Source organism: Sparus aurata, chromosome 23 (genome assembly GCF_900880675.1).
Source record: "Sparus aurata chromosome 23, fSpaAur1.1, whole genome shotgun sequence".
NCBI lineage: Eukaryota > Metazoa > Chordata > Actinopteri > Spariformes > Sparidae > Sparus > Sparus aurata.
In genome coordinates, this window is record NC_044209.1 from 14,128,943 (window position 1) to 14,141,970 (window position 13,028).

Here is a 13,028-nt window from a genome sequence, read left to right on the forward strand (position 1 = left end):
CTCCAACCACTTAACTCATGAATGGATTCACTTTTATCTGTGACTATAGCTCACATAAACACCCACTTATACACGTAGATTTGAATGCTTTTTGCATGTTTCAGTATACACCTGGCAATAAATTGATATTACATTGTCATCATGGTATGATATCTTATTGTCTAAGTTTGGATATTGTTATATCATGATATAGTGCTTAAAGGAGAACTTCGGTCGATTTAAACATGCAGCTTCATTGCTCAAGCTACCCTTGACTTGCCAGTACCGAGGACGCGAACACATTTGGTCCAACCATTACAGAGTTCCGTGAACGGAGATTTAGCGTTAACAGCTAACAGCATGGGGTCAGAACTTTACACTGTGTTTTAAGCATCTTAACATGCTCCACATCTCACACCAAAAGTTATGCAACAACAGCAGACACCTTACAACACAGCACTGTAGCGTGTATGACTCAAAATGAATAAAAAAGTAGTTAAAACAGTGTGTTTGTGCAAGGAGCTACATATCGGTTTGTTGACATCCGTGTGTTCCGGTAGCTAGACCAAACTAGTCAATCCTTCGAGCGTGCGCTCAACAGGCTTAACAGGCTATTGTAAGGCTCATGGCTCATGACAGGCTGTAACATGAACATGTACATTATGAACTGAAACACAAAAATGCTGGAATATGTTTCCGTCTTCGCCAGTGAGGGAGTAAGCGCACGCTCAACAGATCGACTAGTTTGGCCTAGCTACCGGGAGACACCGATGTCAAGAAACAGGTAAGTGGCTGCTTGCACAAACACACTGTTTTAACTACTTTTTTATTCATTTTGAGTCATACACGCTACAGTGCTGTGTTGTAAGGTGTCTGCTGATGTTGCATAACTTTTGGTGTGAGATGTGGAGCATGTTAAGACGCTTAAAACACAGTGCAAAGTTCTGACCCCATGCTGTTAGCTGTTAATGCTAACTCTCCATTCACGGAGCTCTGTAATGGTTGGACCAAATGTGTTCGCGTCTTCGGTACTGGCAAGTCAAGGGTAGCTTGAGCAATGAAGCTGCATGTTTAAATCGACCGAAGTTCTCCTTTAAAGGCTTATTTATTTGTCATTTAACAAATTACAAACTTGTTTGAGTCCCTTGTAGAGCACTAAAGTAAAGGAGGTGTGACTCATTCTGACCTGTCTTGGGCATAACTGGCATAATAGTTGCAATTTTCTGGATTTTCCAGGCTGTTCTACCTCTTCTAATATAATCCATTGGTCATTATATCCCCATTACTCTCTTTGTGTGGATTGTGGATTACATCACCAATTTTACACATTATAGTGTGTTTACAGGTCTTGGGGAGAACTACACCATATGTGAACAAGTTAGTAAAAAACCTTTTGAGGTTCTAGGAAGCTGCTTCTAATCTGATGAATTGGCTCCATTGATGTCACTTAGTGGCTATGTTGCATTGTGGGTAATGTGGGCATCTACTTTTGAAAAGGAATTAAAAAAGGTGATATTTTCCATCCTTTGTTTTTAAACTATCCATAATGAGTCTTAAAGTGTAATGCAGATCAGTGACCTATTTTCTATAACCTGGAGCCTACATTACCCACAATGCAATTTAGCCACTGAGTGACATCACTGGAGGTAATTTTAAGATTACCATAAAAAGTTTTTTTTTTTTTTTTTTCCAGATTATGCAGTTGTGCTCCCCATTTCCCCCAAACGTGTTAAGTTGCTGAGCATGCTAACCTCATTATCTCTGCCACACAGTACCAATATGTCTGACATAGCTTCAACGCTGTGATTTCTTCACATTCTGTTGATAATTCTAGTTAATCTTTGAATGTGTTAAACTAAAACTCTTGTATATTTTACCTTTAAGGCCAACATTAATTCAGTGTGCAATTTCACACAGTGCACCAGCTCATGTAAAAATACTGCAGAATCTCTGTTTGGAAAAGGAGTGTTGGCGTGTCTCATTGCTGGCAAGGAGTATCACGTGTTATTTTAAGGATTCAAAGACAAATGAGGAATAATATAAGAGGAACACAGAACGGCCCCAAAAACTCTGTTCTCTTTCTGGCTCATCCGGTGTTTACGTGCAACTAATTGATTGGCAGCCGGCGCATAAGTGAAGGCATTATACTGGACTATACTGTACTGGACTGCTGCTAGTACTCTTGCTCTTAACTGGCCACCAAAGGAGGCAGCCAGGAAGAGGCAAGGAGCCAAGGAGAGGCAGGACATGTGCAGAGCCGGACATACGGTGGGCACGATCTTGCACACATATACAGTACATAGACACACACACACACACACACACACAGGCAAGATATTATGAAGATGAGACACTCGCATGATTATTTTCAGCTGCATGATCATGTGTGAATGTTTATCTTTAGTCAGAAATTAATGTGCTGTTGGCATATGTGTGTCTTTGCAAGCAAACATAAGCAGATAACTTCAAACATACATGCGTAGGTGTGATTCCCTTCATGTGCGTCAAGCGCGTGCCAGCAAATGTGTTTGTTTGCACTAAATCCGACAGTAGGATTAAGTGCCAGTGGGGGAGCAGACTTTGTTTTTATAGGATAATGATATTAAAGGCTATTCATTACAAGCAAAGAAAATAGGACAGCGATGATTTAGTAGCTGGGATCTCGCACAGCCCCGTGATAATCCTCTGACGAGATGCTGAAGCCAGGTGGAGATATCAGGAACATTAGAAAGAGGGGAAAGTCACGCGCCGCCCCTCAACGCCACACGAGCCTCTGCCTGATAATCATCTGTTATTCTACCTGTGCATCCGTTTATTATCCCGGCGCATACGGATACGTGCCATCTCTCAAAACGGGCTATTGTTTTTCGCCTTTCAAAAAAAATAAAATAAATAAATAACAGCCTTTAGAATTAGCTTTACCATGGCAACAGCTGCTTCCTGTGGAGGCAGGAAGTTTATTCTTACTCTGCTGTGTTTTATTTCCCATGACAAAGCTTCTTAGAGAGACCCTGCAGCTATTACCAGCGACTACAATTAAGCAGGAGACAGCTTAGCAGGAACGGTTGGACGAGGGTGTTGTGTGTGTGTGTGTGTGTAGTGGGGGAAAAAAAACGGCATTACTCTCAAATTTGCTTTGCATGTTTAACTTTTTTCTGCACCATAAAATCGCTGCTCCTTTACTCCGACTGTCTTTTCACAGTGTTCCTGTACGCTTCCTCTCGAGTGTGCTTTCCGATGACGCTTGATGAATGTGCATGTGTGTGTGTGTGTGTGACACAGAGAAAAAAGCGAGAAAGAGAGAGACTGCGCACAAGGCATGCTTCGCTGCTGTGTTGTGACGCGTGCACGCACACGCGCAAAGTAAATTCACACTTCCTCAACATACACACTCTCACACATTAACACCCTTAATTGGGGTAGCGGATATACAGTCACCCATTTAGCTGCACCATGAGCTAAAGGCTGTGATGAGCCATGGAAAAACTTGCTTTCCCCCTCCCACACACACTCACTGCGACAGTCTGAGACAGACACAGGAAGAGGTTGGATGGAAACAACAGCGCAAAAAAACATACTGTGGATCCACGAGGGGTTTGGGCAACACACTCCTCATTTCAGCCGTTTCTTATTGCCAATTTGAATATAAGACACAACAAAAAAAAAAAGCAGCGAAGAGCTGTATTTTCAGCCCTCGCTGGGATGTTTACACCGAAATCAGAAATCTGATGTATAATACCCGAGGGGGAACAAGCAATGAATCTCAGTGAGTCGCCGAATGAGCTGAAAAGTGAAGGCTCGAGATAAGGAATCGGAGGCCAAAGACTAACCATCATGTGAGCTTCCAGTGTTCTTCATTGATTTCTAAAATTACAGAGAACTCTCGTTGTGTAAACTAAATGAAAAGTGTAAAGAGGAATCACAGATGCACTAAGTGTACTTTTAAAGAGGACATTTTGAGACTAGCAGAAGGAAAAGCACAGGTGTAAAAGGCAATCTGAATCTCATTTAGCTGCTGAAGGTGGGTGGACAACTCAGTGCCAGTGTTAGACAGGTTACTTGCAAAATGTATAACATATTACTAGTTATTAAAATGTGTGAGTTAGTTACCTCAGAAGTACAACTAGGCATTATGAAACGAAACAGATAAATATTGTTTCAGAACCATGGCTTTGGATCAGCCTGGTCTCTATTGACTAAAAAACTGTGTTCAGCTGGGCTTAAAAAAGCAACTGAAAGAACTCAATCCGTCTGACCAGGCAGAGCAGATCTGCCTTCCAAACTGGGGGCGCTTGTTTTACTCCACGTCCTGTCCTGGGGTGAAAACTAAACAGAAAAAGATGGAGAGACATCCACGTTATTGGCAGCAACATAAAACAAAAAAACAAAACAAAAAAACAAACATACCAACGAGCACCGGGCAGGAAGAATAGAAATCACATCTCTTGTCCAAGTTTTGGTTTTGCTGGCAGATACAAAGCGATCAAACATTCACATTAATTTTATGAAAAAAGTCCTTTTACTTTCTTCTTCCTCTTTAAAAATAATATAAATTGTTAAGGAATGGGCATAAATGAGGATTTCGTGACACCTTCAAAGGTACAGAGTCACCTCTTTTTTCTGCCTATTTTGCTTACTATGCTGGCAAATCGGAATGAATCCCTCTCTGTTCTGGTGTTTGTTGAATGAAGTGAGGGACTGAGGGACAAAACTTAATACATTCATATCATTATTAGCACCTTTGAACAAGCCTAAATGGGATGCAAGCGACCAGGTGGGTCTAAATTTCAGCTCATTATGTGTTATTGGACACAGCAACAGTAATACTATCACCACAAATCCCAATTGAAAAGCGTTATATTTACTCTGTCACTGCTGAAGGTAATATATTACTGTATTGTGTTACCTCTAACACTGTCCATTGCTATAGTGCCATGATGTTTATATATATGGGCATTATCGGTATTTAAAAAGATATGTGTTTGTATGTGTGCATTGTTATGTAAAGATTGTAATCTCTGTTATCTCCAATGGCTCACATCTATCCAGTTATTTGTTGTGCATCCAACATGCACCACCTTCCACCTCTTGGGCTTTTCTGTTCTGCCAGCATCACACTCATTAAATCGGAGGAAGGTTTTCAGATCAGCAGCAATAACTCCATATATCTTTACATAACAAGGGATACCGTGTTTTTAATCTTTATCTAAACGGGCGCTCTCACTGAAATTAAGATCTCTTTTTTCAAGACAGACCCGAGGGCAAGAAGCAAAAGCAAACAGAAACAAAATAACTTCACAATAAACAAGGAATTTATATAATAAAAAAAAAAAAACATTACAAGCATCATAAAAAACAAACAACAAAAAACAAACACATCAGTGTGCAAAGCTTTAAAATCTCGGAGGGGAGCGTAAGACTCCAGCAGTTCAAAGTTAATTCCGTTTATTAGAGTTTAGTACGTGAGCCCAGTTCTGCCAACAGGAGTGCGTACATGAGGGATATCTAAGATTAAGTAATTACTGTGCTTAAGTTAGAAGATTTAAATGAGGGAAGAGATATGAGATGGTTTGGTAACTTCCACAGCAGAGTTTTATAAATGTTAAACATGAGAAGACTGTTCTTATTGATTTGACAAAAAACGTAGTGCACAACGATACGGAAAGTTTCACTGTTGATGGGACAGCTTGACAATACAGAATATCTCCATAGTCAAGGACAGAAATAAAGGTTGACTGCACAGTAGTTCTAAAGTTGGAAGTGGATACACATCCTTTAAGTCTATACAAGAGGCTTGATTTTTCACATTTTTGCTGTAGTGAACATGTGCATCCATTGACACTATGTGTGTGACTGAAGCCAGTTCTGTAGCTCTGCCAGGCAGCCCAAATGTACTTATCAAGGATTCAGGACGTCTTGGAATGAAGTGATACTGTATTTGACACATTGCAGCACATAATCCTGAGTTTCTACTGGGAAAAGTTATTAAAAAGAGCCTCCCTGTAATGTTGCATTATGAGTTTTAGAAGTTATAAAGATTGGTGCTGAAAGTTGTCGGAGAAGATGGGCTATTTTTTTTCTTTTTCCTCAGCAAAAAAATACAGCTAGTTTGGAAGTGAGTCTGTGAGTGTGTGTGTGTGTGTGTGTGTGTGTGTGTGCATGCGTGCGTGCGTGCGTGCCTCTGTGTGTCAGGTGATTTGGGACAATGCTGAGCCCAGCACAGCGCTCACTGACAGCCAGGGATCTGACTGTCATGCCAACTTAGCACAGCAGTGCCTGGTCTTAACATTTCTTTAAATTCTTTCTCTTGCAGTGTCAAAACACAGCGGGGAAAACACAATATTAGCACCTGAGAACACCAACACGTGTGCGCACACGGTGGCGTGCGACTGGGCCGCAAAATGAGCAGGGCAACGCTGAGCATATGAGGAAAATGCAGGGCAGATCCCTGGTGGTTGGTACTGTCTCAGATGTATGTGTGTGTGTCTGAAGAAACATAATGCACCGTTGGACCATTCAGACAGTAGCTAATGCCATTAGAATCACTTCAGGGCAGGGTGTCCCTCGAGAACTTATGCTGCACACCCCATGCACAAACACAACACACACACAAACCTGTCTCATCAGCTGTGTCAGGCAATGCCTCATTCGGTGACCTGAGACAAACCAGTTTTGACACCTATCGCTGAGTGTTCAAAACAACACACTACTTTGTTACTGAGACCATCAGTATATTCACTGAGAGAGTGTAATGTATTTATGAACCAGCCAGTGACGGGGGGGAGCTGACGCTGAGTAAGATGGCTGGCTTCTTGACAGCACCATAAAATAGAGTTTCTAAAATGTGATAAATGTGACTCTCACAGAGCGGAGAGGAACATAATTCCCGCTCGGCATCTTTACCTTGCCAAGTAAACTAAATATGTCTAGTTTAATGCCATTGTAATATTTAAATATGTCAGCACAAATGGACTTTAGAGGATGATAAAGCGCCTTTATTGCACAATCTCAAGCGGTTTGATAAACTTTACAGGACAGCTCGAAATATTCACTGCCCCGCGGTTGAAGTTCATCGTTTATTCTAAATGACTAGTTTCTGTCTTTTCAGCTACGTCACTTATATAGCTTACTGCATTATGCAAGCCTGGCATGCACAACAAAATAAGGACCCATGGGCTTTGTTCATCATTCAAAGTCGGCCCCTCCCTCCCTCAAGACAGAGAGAGAGGCGGACAGACATACAGAAAGAGAGAGCAGCGACAGTTGAGTGTGCTAGAGTGTGAGTGTTAGCGACAACAGAGAAGAGAATCAGATTAACCAAAATGTTGCTTTCCGATTGGCAGCTATAGTATAAACCACACATAAATAGGCCCGAACATCGGCACAGCCCTGCTCTCTGCCTCTCCGCTCTGCTCTGTGTGCACGCATCCCAGCCCCGCCCTCAGTCAAACAGACACACAGTCCTGTAACTCACGACACAGAGCAGAGGAGAGAGACAGACGGTGATGTAACCTGGCCGCTACGGTTTCACACAGTCCGGACCATTTTCTTGGTTGAGTCTGTACTTTGTATTTTAGGGAAATCCAATATATCATACCGTTGAGAGTACATAAAGACGAGTTGGAAGAAAAGCAAGACTAAATCAGTGCATCTGCCTGGCTCAGCCATTGTTGCTGGAGCCAGGCACCTGCTATTTCTACCCCCCCAAAAAAGTAAACGAGGCGGAGAGCATGCTGCTGCATCAACTCTATCTGTGACAGGCTGTCAGAGGGCAGCAGGCATGGCTTCAGTCATTTAAAAGCGTTGCGGTTTTGTCAGATTTGGCTACAATGTGAGTGTGACAGACAGCATCAGCAGCACAGACATCAGATGTCAGCGTCCATTTGCTGGTGATTTTGAGCAACAAATAAGAGGGCAATTATTAAAAGATACCATGACAAAGGTTTGCAAAGATAAATCCACTGTATTTTGTTTGAAAACTACAGTAAGTGAGCGAAGAAGAGCCCTCTGAAATCCTCTCAGGTCAGAAAATAAGGTCGTCTTTAGTTGACAACCTGTCAATGAGACTCGGCAATCAACTATCTTTCCTCAGAATTGCTTCATGCACCTTTAAGCCCAGTAACTGCAGTGGTATTTGGCATATTCCTCATTCTTTGCTTCTTTGCAGTTAAAATTCCCATCCTAATGTGGGTTAAAATATCCGCAACCACTGCAGCGTTGGTTTGTCAACATGCAGCCGCAGCCAGACACTTACAGGTGTTTCAGTTGGTGGTTGACATATGGGTGTCAGACCCATCTCCTGCTTTGTTTCTGTCACGGTCCTGGCCATGCCTTCAGTTATTTCCCTTGTGTTCCCTTCTTCCCCCGTGTCTCCTGGGCTTTGCTCAGACAATCAGACTTGTTTTTCAAAGCAGATCTTTAAGACAGACTGTGCTCACTGCCATTTGCAGGTGAAAACAATGCAACGTTCCAATGCGGAAGAATAGAAATGGAGACGAGAATCCTGGAGCAGAATTCCTCTTATGCACCAGACAAAACGCTGCTCATGACAGCACGGATTCTGCTCAGAGGCTCTGATGCATTTCCCCTCAGTCTGGATTTGACTTTGTCGTTGTTTGTTACGTTGAGAGTGACTCAAAAGACACTTGGATATTCACTTGGAATCGCATTTCAAACCACCTCCAAACGTGGCTTGGATCCAGTTTGGCTAAAAATTTCTTGTCTTTTTTTTGGGTGGCAAGACTTTCTAAAAACAATCTTTATACAGTCTGGATATGTCCAAAAAATGCATCTGGGCTGGATGCCTGAACAAGGCCTCGTTTTCCTCCGTGTGTGTGTGTGTGGTGGGCGTTGCATTCTTCCTGGCAATCTCCTGGCTCCCTCCTGATTGCAGCCCCTTCACTTCACCTGCTCAGCCTGCACATCTGCCTTCCATCAGCTCATCAGCTCAACAGCGTTTCTACCCTCCATCCACTCATCATCCGATCGTTGTTTCAGCCCTCCCCAGTTTAACAATAAGTAATGCGTGTTTTGATTCCAAGTTTGTACTAATTGTCTCTCCTTGTGCTCGGGATCATTCCTTATCTTGCCCGCCTGCCTGCTCGCTCGCCTGCCTGCCTGCCAATCTGCCTGTCGTTTCTTGCCTGCCCACGCCATTCACCGCCGCTTCTCAACTCCCAGCCGTCCTCTACAAATAAAACCTTCCTAAACCTCAGCTTATCTCCCGTGTCTCTCTGCGTTTGGGTTTCTCTCTGAACACCACAAGACTTCGGGCAGTATTACCCTGACTCAACAGAATAACCAGATTGGCCCAGACATTTGTTATGGATCACAGAGCAGCCGAGTGGGCAGATTTACCCCTAAAAGCCATATGCTCTGGGAAAATACCACTTCATCGGTCCTCACTGAAATCATAGTGCGCCAACATTTCTAAAATATAAAAGTGATTATAACGTATGAATATATACTTTAGTTAAAATCTGTAATAAACCTGCATCATTATCACCAGGCTGCTGAAATTTAAAGATGCATAGTCATATATTTATATGATCGCAGCATTAAAATGACACATGGTTGAGTGCTGACTGTCAGTGCTGTCGCCTCAGAGAATCAACGCCCGATTCAATGCACCCGCCGGCTGTTTTGAGCTTATGGCAGATATAACTAAAACTATTCCACATCATAGAAAACCTCTCAAAGATGCTCCTGGCAGAGAAATAGATACAAGCCAATGCCGTCCAGTGCAAGAGTGAACTGAGCCAGACAAGTTCCCAGTCTACGTGAAAGAAAGCAAATCATTTACAAATGTATGTAATTAAAGGTGTTATTGATAATGTTCAGCCGCTAAATATGTCATTCCATCTCCCCCTTTCATTGCATTCACACCACAGCAGCTCTGTTGTCCATATGGTGGCCAGCTTGTGCACGACCTCACGTCGCTAACACTAGCTCACGTTGACGGCGCTAATGCTAGTAAGCTAATGTTATGGCAGCACGCTATGCTGGGCGCCGACCATAGAACTCAGCCATTCTTAAATTGTTTCCCCAAGACTGTGACTTGACTGTTGATGGACGAAACACAGATATGCGAAAATGTTAAATTTAATGTGTAAATTTCCGGAAAAAATTTGGAAAATCCCTTCTGAAGATAACAAAGTCACGTGGAACATTATGTTCAAACTTTCGTTCAAATAAGGAAATAATCATGACATTGGAAAACTATTATATTTTTACATGTGGAAAGGCAAAGTTCACACATAAATTTCCACTAAGGGGATTCAGATGAGTCAAACATTTAGCAACAGAGAGAGCGGTTCATGTCTTTTCTCTTGAAAAAGCCAGAATGCATTGTTCATCCAATGTGCCCTCGTGCTTTCATGTGTCGACAGAACGCAAACATCCTGTCGGTCGAGGCAAACTTTTTGCAAGTTTTTAATGGAACTGACAGCCCCACCAGCTTCGACTGTGTTGTCAAATACAGAGTTTTTTGGTCTTCACAGCAATTAAGTTTATGATCTGAGCAACGGATGAAAGATGGGATTCCTCTTTAATCTCGCATCTTCCCTTTGGAATTCTGAATTCCCAGCTTCCATTTCAGTTTTCTTAATCTGTCTCGACTTCTACCCATCCTCTCCCTCCACTTTATCTCCTCTTCCTCTCCCCCTCTGCTGCCCCTCTCCCTTGATCTCATTTTCCTCCCATTTTATCTTTGCACTTGTTTTACTACTCTGCCTCTTCTTTAACTCTCTCTCTCTCGGCCATTCCGTCTCTCTCTTTCTATGATGATGATGATGATGATGATGATACTGAGCTCTATGTCAGAAATCATCTTTAAAGAGTGCGGCTGCCAGTCAATTACGCTGAAGCAGTGGCCCCATCAGCTTAATCTGTTTTAACAACATTGGCTTTTGCCAAGCAGCCGAGACCATCCTGGAATATGTGCTGTTTGAGTAGATCTCTAGAGTGCATCTTTGTGTCTTTAGTTTCAGGCGAGTCCTTCGATGTGTAAATCCTTATCAACACCGTGACACCGTGAAGGGGCCTAAAATGATGAGCACTATTGTCATGCTAACAGCTTTCAGAGTCTGGGTCATGCTAAAGTTCAAGTGTAATAATACGAATTCCTCGGGTGGCGGGACGAAAGACAGGCTGAGAAATGAGCCGCAGAGAAGCGAGCAGAGGCTAAGACCTGCAAATTGGATCATGGCTCACTGAACAGGGAATGGAGGCTAGACTAAAGACTACAAACAGCTCTGTTAAGAACAGCCTTCGTGGGACAATGCTGTTAACCTGCTGACCTCACTTTTTGACTCCCCCAATTATTTCATTTAAATGCACAACATGTAATTTTCAGCCGCTAGGGGTTTCACAGTCAAGACAAATAGTGTTTGTTGATGCATCGATGTAGCGTCTGATCCTGGGAGTCGCTGTCTTTATTATTAGAGACCCACCATTGGAGATGAAAATCTATCTGACGTGACTCAGGCACAGATGTTCATGGATGAGGTGATGCATTAAGGTTTTATTACTCACATTACATTTAGTCAAACTCACTGACTTCCCTCCTCACTCTTCAGTGTATCATCTGTTGTCCTCCCATACTTTTACTCCGATTAGCTTGTAGATTAAAGCAGCCTTATCTCCGTGGATACAGATGATACAGATTTCAGTTCCAATCTGATTCTGATTTCTGAAGTTGGATATCTGCCCTGCCTCCTGAATACAATGTTGACTTATGTCACTATCCGATGTTGGATCGGATCTGTCCCAAGTCTACTTCCTGGTTTGGACTCAACATGATCCACCACACCATTCTCTTAACTGTGATCACAAATTTGGTAAGCGTTGGAATCAGTGGCGGCTGGTGACTGAAAAAATTGGGGAGGACAGGAGGAAAACCAGTCCACGGTGTCATGTTATTTTATACAAGTCAACTTCTTATCCCTACTTTCTTATATTCAATGAAAATTAAGCAATAAAACAATGACTTACAAGACTTCTTTAAAAAATATTATATTAAATGGCAAAAGGCTGTTGTTGTTGGCTGTTGGTGTGTGAACGACACAATCGGTTAACATGGGCCGGTGTGTCCCCGGCTGGCTAATAATGTACAGTGGGCTAATATACAAGACAAAAAAAATACCAATGTGTACCCCTTCTGGGATTCAATACCCAGTCACCTGTGTGGCAGGTAACTGCTCTACCCACTGTGCTACCGCAGCAGTCAATGTCCATACTTCACGACAGCACAGGACATCACACTCATCACAATCGCCTAAAACAACTGTGTTGCTGCTCTGTATTGTGTCCCGGTCGTGCCGCTAACTTTATGTCCTCCAGCAGGACGAACGAAACGAAAACTCCATATTTCTTGTCCGAGCATGGCTGGCAGTGAAAGCTGTAAAATACATAGAAGTATTTTTTGTTTACGGTTGTATAAATGTGAGAATGAAATTTGGGAACTGTTATTGGACCAACCTGCTGTCAATCTTGTATTCTGGTTGCTGATTGGTAAGGGAGAAAGCCCTCCCTTAGCGCGTCATTTTACGTGTCTTAGCCAATCATAGATCAGCATGAAAAAATCCTAAATGCATTGAGTGAATGGAAGGAGATCCCTCCCACGGAGGACAGAAGCCCTCCGTCCTCCTCTAGCCCCCACCTTCCTGCTCCCTGCTCCTCTCACAGACTGCTCTGTCTCCTCCATCTGCAGCTGTCGCTGTTGAACCATTTTAAGTGGATTTTCTTCCAAAGAAGAAACTTTTTTTATGATATAATATATATATAATATTTCATAAATGATACTGAGATTTGGTAATGATTTATTTCAACCAGTTACTCTTTCTTAAAAAAAAACTGATCTTCCTCTTGCCTCTCAAAAATAGAGGAGGACCAACCTCCTCTGCCTCTATGGACGAGCCTCCTCTGGTTGGAATCAACCTGGAAATAAACAATTCTTAGGTACATGAATGTGATTTCATGACATGTTTTTCTATCCGTCCCTTTATCCTGTTCAACATGATTCATAATGAGTGTCGAGGACTGCAGAGGAC

General features: G+C 42.5%; 1 protein-coding gene across 3 annotated transcripts in view; it reads right to left on the minus strand.

Annotated features, from left to right (window-relative positions):
- The window catches only part of LOC115575830 (voltage-dependent T-type calcium channel subunit alpha-1I-like), a 168,227-nt gene that overhangs the window by 122,729 nt on the left and 32,470 nt on the right, over positions 1-13,028 (minus strand). The gene's annotated exons all lie outside the window — the stretch shown is intronic.